The sequence below is a fragment of the Choloepus didactylus genome, chromosome 11 (assembly GCF_015220235.1).
Source record: "Choloepus didactylus isolate mChoDid1 chromosome 11, mChoDid1.pri, whole genome shotgun sequence".
In the NCBI taxonomy this organism is placed as follows: domain Eukaryota; kingdom Metazoa; phylum Chordata; class Mammalia; order Pilosa; family Megalonychidae; genus Choloepus; species Choloepus didactylus.
In genome coordinates, this window is record NC_051317.1 from 19,581,379 (window position 1) to 19,588,286 (window position 6,908).

Below are 6,908 nucleotides of genomic sequence, written 5' to 3' on the forward strand. Positions count from 1 at the left end.
TATACCATGCTCTCCCTTCTAACAAAAGACTCCCCCTGAGGCTTTGGATATACAGTAGATGTTTCAGATGATGTTGAGCTGAATTGAACTGGGGCTCTTACATGTACATTATTGTAATAGGAATCCAATAATGAGGTTTCCAAAACCTGCACTTTTTAAACCCAAATAACCACTTCTCAATTTTTGTACTCCCCATTCCTGTGAGCACCACCTGCCGATTCCTCAGTCTGTGGAAGGTGGATTACTGTGTATGGCACCCTTACTTTAACTTTGTGTAAAGCAAAAAATAAGCATGAAAGCACTGGCTTATTGGTTATATAATTTTCTTCTAACACATGTTTTGAGGTATAATGTTGATCACATCACTCCCCTCCAACCATTTAATTTGCTCTTAGAATGAAGACTAAATTCCTAGCCTTGTGTGTGAGTACCCCAGAAAAGGCCATGTTCTTTTAATCCATTCCTGTGGATGTAGAGCTATTATGGGTGGGATCTTTGGTTAGGTTGTTTCAGTTGAGTTGTGACCCAGCCCATTCAAGGTGAGTCATAATTCTTTAACTAAAGTCCTTTATGAGAAGATAAAGGACACGGGAAAAACCAGAGAGCTCATATGGAAAATCTCTGGAGAAGCTAAGAGAGGACCCACAGAAGCTAAGAGAGGAACCAGAAGCTGAAAGCAGTGAAACCCAGGAGTGACGGACCAGCAGACACTGGCCATGGGCTTTCCCATGTGACAGAGGAGTCCCGGATGCCAGCAGCCTGTTTTCAGAGTCCAGGTATCATCTTGTTGATATCCTTGAATTGGGCAATTTCATGGCCTAAGAACTGTACTTTTTAAGTTAATAAATCCCCATTATAAAAGCCGACTTATTTCTGGTATATTGCATCCTGGCAGCTTTAGCAAATTGAAACACTTTGGTTTACAGCAAATCTGCAATCTGGCTGATGCTGCAGCAGCATCAGGAGCCAGGCTGGTATGGGATTTTTGGCTGCTCAAACACACCTTGGTTCTCACTTTTCCTGGCCTTTGCATGTTTTTCCATCTGCCTGCAGCATTCTTCCCCTGAGTTACTCCTTCATAGCAATCAGTTTATAGGCTACTTCTTTGGGGAGCCCTTCTCTGAGCCCCAGATTAAGCTTTTGGGACTCTTGTCATGCTTGTACCTACTTGATCATTGTCTGTCTTCCCCATCTGACTGTGGGTTCCAGGAAGGCGGGGACCACATCCGTCTCATTTACCACTCTGGGTACAGTCCTCAGCAGCCTGCCTCGTATAAGCAAAGTGTCCCACAAATACTTGTTGATTAAATAAATGAGGAAAGAAAAAAAAACTATACAATACACAGAAGAGATCTCAAAGCATAACAGTGCTGCACATCCGTGGTTTCAGAGCTTAATACTATTTTATACCCAAATATAATAACACGCTTATGATGATGTCCCTGATTTATTGGCAAAAGGCTGGGTTCTGTGTGCTGCCAGAGAAATTGGCACTGAAATTCATTTGAAGACTATTTCCATTAAAATGGTCAAAATGAAAAAAAAGTCTTCTTACAATGGGGACATTAGCTACTTGGAAGAAAACCACTTCAGGGAAATACCTATTGATGCCAGATAAACAAAGAGTTACTCTACTTTGAATTAATGTAAGCTGCATTTGAGAAATTTTATACTGCAAATGGGTACATTTCATTCCCCCTCCCCATCTTATTCAGTCACGGATAATAAAACAAATGAATTTCTTTTTCTATTAGCTTGTCATTGCCACTTTTAAATGGCTCCTTGCCCGTACACTCTAATGTTTTTCTCATAATAAGTAGTAAAGCCTTCAGCCGTATCATTTATCTTAACCACCTCCTTTGTGTTCCAGAAGAAGCAAGTAGTGTTATCACCTTCATCTTCATCAGTTAAGGAGGTAAATCAGGCAAAGTTGCTAAATGATTTCTTGAACTACATACAATTACCCAGTATTCATCCACCCAAGTACATCAGTCACATTAGTGAATGTCAACTTGATGCCAGGCTCTGTTTAAGGTGCTTGGAATGTAAGAGGAAATAAGATAGAGAAGGCCCCTGTGTTCATGGAGCTGATGTTCTAGATGGGGGAGATAGACAATGGACAAGTAAACAAACAAGAAACTTAATATCAATGTGATGGTTAGGTTCATGTCAACTTGGCCAGGTGATGGTCCCCAGGTGTCTGGTCAAGCAAGCACTGGTCTAACCATTACTGCCAGGACATTTGTGGCTGGTTAATAAACCAGAAGGCTGGTTTATTAAATCATCAGTCAATTGACTGTACCTGTGACTGATTACATCAATGAAGGGTGTATCTTCTGCAATAAGAGAATTCAATCCACTGGATTTAATCCCATCAGTTGAAGACTTTTAAGGAAGACAAGAGAACCTTCATTTCTTTTTCAGCTAGCCAGCATCTCCTGGGGAGTTCATCCAACACCTTCTTCAGAGTTGTCAGTTCGCTGTCTGCCCTACGGAATTTGGTCTCGTGCATCCTGCCCTATGGAATTTGGACTCCTGCATCCTCACAGTTGTGAGAGACACTTTTATAAAATCTTATATTTACGAATATCTCTTGTTGGTTCTGTTTCCCTAGAGAACCCTAACTAATACAATCAAATAGTGAGAATCGCTATGACAAAAATAAAAGAGAAATGAAATAGTTATTTAACCCTGACCCTAACCTCAACTCGGGGAGTGACTTCTTTGATGTGGTCAGTGAGGCTGCCCTGAAATGGTGATGGCTGAGCTGAGCACTGAATGACAAGAAGAAGCCCGTGAAGGGAACATCTGAGGGAACGTCATTCTAGTCAGAGGGAACAGCCAGACCAAATGTTCTAGGAGCAGGCTTGGTGTGCTAGAGGAAGAGCAGGCAGGCCAGGGTAGCTGGGAAATATAATGAATGAAGGAAGAGGGGTGGGCATGAGTCAGAGACACAGGAAGGAGCCAGATCAGACAGGGTCTTTCAGGGAAACACTGTGGATTATAAGTAGGGAATGATGATGTGATTTATGTTTTTAAAAGATCATTCTGGTTGCAGTGTGAGTGGATGGCCTGGGGACAAAGGTGGAAGCAGGGCAACAGGGCTTGCTGACCCACTGGGTGTGGGCAGTTAGGCCAACAGGGAGTCAAGGATGACCCTGGTTTTTGGCTTGAGGAAACGAGTCCATGTTGGTGCCTTTTATTGTGAGAAGATGGTGGGGTTGGGGTAAAGGAGAAACTGATATTTTCTTCTGTTATTAGGGAAGGGAATCAAAACTTTTGTTTTGGACACTTTTTGAGGTGCCTTTTAGAAATGCCTGGTCAGGTGGAGATGTTAAGTCAGGAGGTGTCAGTTGTGTCCACAGGTTTGGAAGGGAGCATTTGGAGGTGGAATATACATTTGGGAATCTTCAGTTTGAAGACGGTATTTAAAACTTCAGGAGTGGGTGAGTGTCACTAAGGAAGAGAGTGCTATGGGAGAAGGGGCAGCCACACCTCCCACACCCTCATCCCTCACTCCCACGTTGACCAGTGGACATGGCCATTCACCATGGCACAACAATTTCATCCCACCCATTCCATTAAATTCACCAACATTTATTGAGTCTCTTTTATAAGAAAGGTGTTATCCTTTGCAAGAAGGGGCTACAAAGATAGGTGACTAACACATGATGCCAAACCTCAAGTTGCTCACAAACTGGTGTGAGAGAGTAACTACAGTATAAAAGGTATGATATGTTAAGGTATTTCCCAAGGGAGTGGAGGAATCTTCAAAAGATCATTTTGAGAAGACAGGTTGGGAGCAGATCATGGAGGGTGAGATAATTGGATTTTTAAAAATTTTCTGCTTAGACAACAGGGCATTGGTGAAGATTTCCAAGTTCTATGATCAGATGAACATCTTTCCTTCCCTATCCATGGCTTATTCATCCTCCACTGCCTTGCACAAAGTATTGCCCACCCTCTACTCACTCTTAATTTTCATCTTTAAGTCCATCTGCATTTATTATCTAGCGCTAACCCACTTAGCACTTGATTACACACAGTCTCTTTTTCAGATGGTTTATGGTAGAAACATCTTATTTTTTTCAATTGGTTTGTAAATTCCATCTAAGTAGGATGCATGACTTAAATCCATAGCCCCTGGCTCAGGGCTGGGAACATAACCCCTCAAGCAATGCTTATGGCTTCAAGCATCACTTCTTTTCCTTGATCTCTGATTAGATCAGGCTCCTTTGCTCTAGGCTCACATAGAATAATTTCTTCCAATACTCTTTAAGAAAAAAATTCTAAACCCTATGTGTGACTCTTTGAATAGGATCTGTCTTCCCCACAGGCACCTCTGGTTTTGTCCCTGGCAGTGTTCCCAGTTTGTGTGCAACAAACATTTGTTGAAAAATTGAATGAAAAGGCATGGCCTTAGGTGTTGACGGGATCAAGTGACTGTGGGTGGAGTAACCTAAAGAATGGTCCAGCTGTCTGCCTGCAGTTTCCCAGAGCAATGAAATTCACTCTGCAAAACCATCACACAGAGGGAGTTCCTGCTGATGAACTTCCCTTCTGCTTGGGGACAAACTAATTCCCGGAGGCTGGCTCTTCTATCCAAAGGAGACCCCTTGAAGGCTGATTTATTATCATGTAGGACACTTAAGTCCTCCTTTTCACACAGCTGAGAGGGAGGCAAAGCAGAGTGTTTCCAACTGTCAGGAGGAATAAGCATGCTGCCAGCAGCCACAGATCCTCCAGGCAGATGGAGTGACATATGCATATTTACATATATATTTCCTAATCAATAAGTTCCAGTGAAAACACAAAAACTCAAGAACATGATTGGAATTTGAGGGACTCTGAAGGAGTTTAATTCCTTAAAGAAAATTAGCACAAAAGTTTTTCAGCTTTACATGACTTTAGAGGAAAACTAATAGTATCACTGAAAGATCAAACTTTCCCCTAAATATGTAAATATCCTTTTCCAAATTAAGTACTTCTAGCATTTCTGTGGCTGGCCAAAAAGAGCTTTGAAGACTTTTAACTATCTTTCTGGCCCCTACCTGCTTCTCTTGCTCCCTCCTCAGCCACAGAGGACTTCTATTTCTCCTACAGCCAACCCTGTTGTGCCCTGGGGCCTCTGCCATTGCTTGGCATCCAGCCTGAAGTGCCCCTTCTCCTGATCTTCAAATGTCTGTCTCCTCTTCATTGGCCTCTTTGGAAAGGCTTCCCTGACCCTCATGAAAGATATACCTTGCTAGGCACTCCCCATCACTGTGGAGTCCTTGGCTCCTGGAAGAATGTTTGGCACATAGCAGGTCAGTAAATATCTGTTAATGAATAAAGTGGTTAAGATAGGCCAATTATGCCCCAACAGAATCCCTTGTCTGTCTCCTGTTGGAGCCATGTGTATTGGAGACAATATGAATGACAGCTTGAAGACTTAACCTAAACTTTATTGCTTCTAATTCTTGCTTTCTTCGTGCATGTGAATATCTTCAAGGAACACGGCTTGCAATTTTATCCATTACAGAACCATATTTTGCTACAGCAATTCTTGTGAAGATGACCTTGTCGCACATTACCAGTTGCCTACAGTTTCCATTTTCCCCTTATTAATAACAGAATCCAAACTTGGGGCAATGTGTCTGGTTAAAAACACACATATTCACCTCCCCAGGCATTCTTGCAGCCACAGTAGCCTTGTAACCCAGTTCTGGCCACTAACAAGCACAAGTTGGGTAAGGCTTCAGGAAAGTGATTGCTTTCTTGATAAAAAGGTATAGACTCAGCTGCAAGTGTCTTTTGTCCTTTGACCTTCTACGCTTCTTCCTGCTTAGAATGAAGACCTGAGTGGGAGGTAGAGTTGTCCTGCACAGCAGGTTATGTCAGCACTCTGCCTATTCTCCCTCCGCAATCACGGTTCCTATATTTACCGCAGGCTTCCTACTGAAAGCCCTGATGCCTCTTTACCTAAAGGTTTCCTCTGGCTGCAGGAACATGCTCAGTCCATATGTGGCAGGCTGGAAGTGCCAGGGAGTTAATGGCTCTGGGAGCAGCCCTCAACTAACGACAGATGGAAGTTGGTGGCTAACTACTCCAGCTCCTCGGTCCTCAGATGGGAAAATTCTGAGGCATAAGCTACACTGCCTCCCTGATGTCTCCAGCAGGGCTGAGTACCAGTTGCCCACAGCAGTAACCTACTCATTAATGTGCCCTGTGTTGGCCTTCTTCTCTTCCCTGTCTCACTTTCCCCACTCCCCTACCATTGCTTCCTGGGATCATCCCCCAAGTGAACTACTTGCACACAAATACTTGTCTCAGGGATTGCTTCTGGGAGAACCCAACCGAAGACATCTTATGACCATCAGGATGAAAGTCACATGCTAAGGATGGATAGGTATCTAGAAGGAGTCTGAGTCCTTGATGACTATCTTGTGCCCCTGCACCAGCCTTGGACTACCTACCTTTGAACTTCCTGTTATTCAAGAAACAAACCTCTTATTAAGGTTAAGCCACCATAATAGGGTGTTTCTATGGCATGTGACAAAATGCAATTTTAAGAGAGATCTGGAAGAATCTTTAGTTGACTATGAATGCACAGTTATCAGTTGGACATAGCTGCTAACAAAGTCCACGACTCTGGCTGAACTATTACTAGGCCCTATGGCGTGCTACTGCTGTACTTTGCTTACATGTTGCCATATTTAATCCTGTTAGATCTGTGATGTAGGTATTATCAACTCCATTTTACTGAGCCCAGAGAAGAAATCACTTGCCCGTGGTTACAAGGCTAGTGGTAGAATCAGGAGTCCAAGTTCTGTGATCTTTCACTAGAGAGAGGTAGGGCTATGTTTTCTTTCTAAGGAGTCTGTGGCATTTGAGTATTGAATCACACCTCTCACCTATTCCTTTCTCCC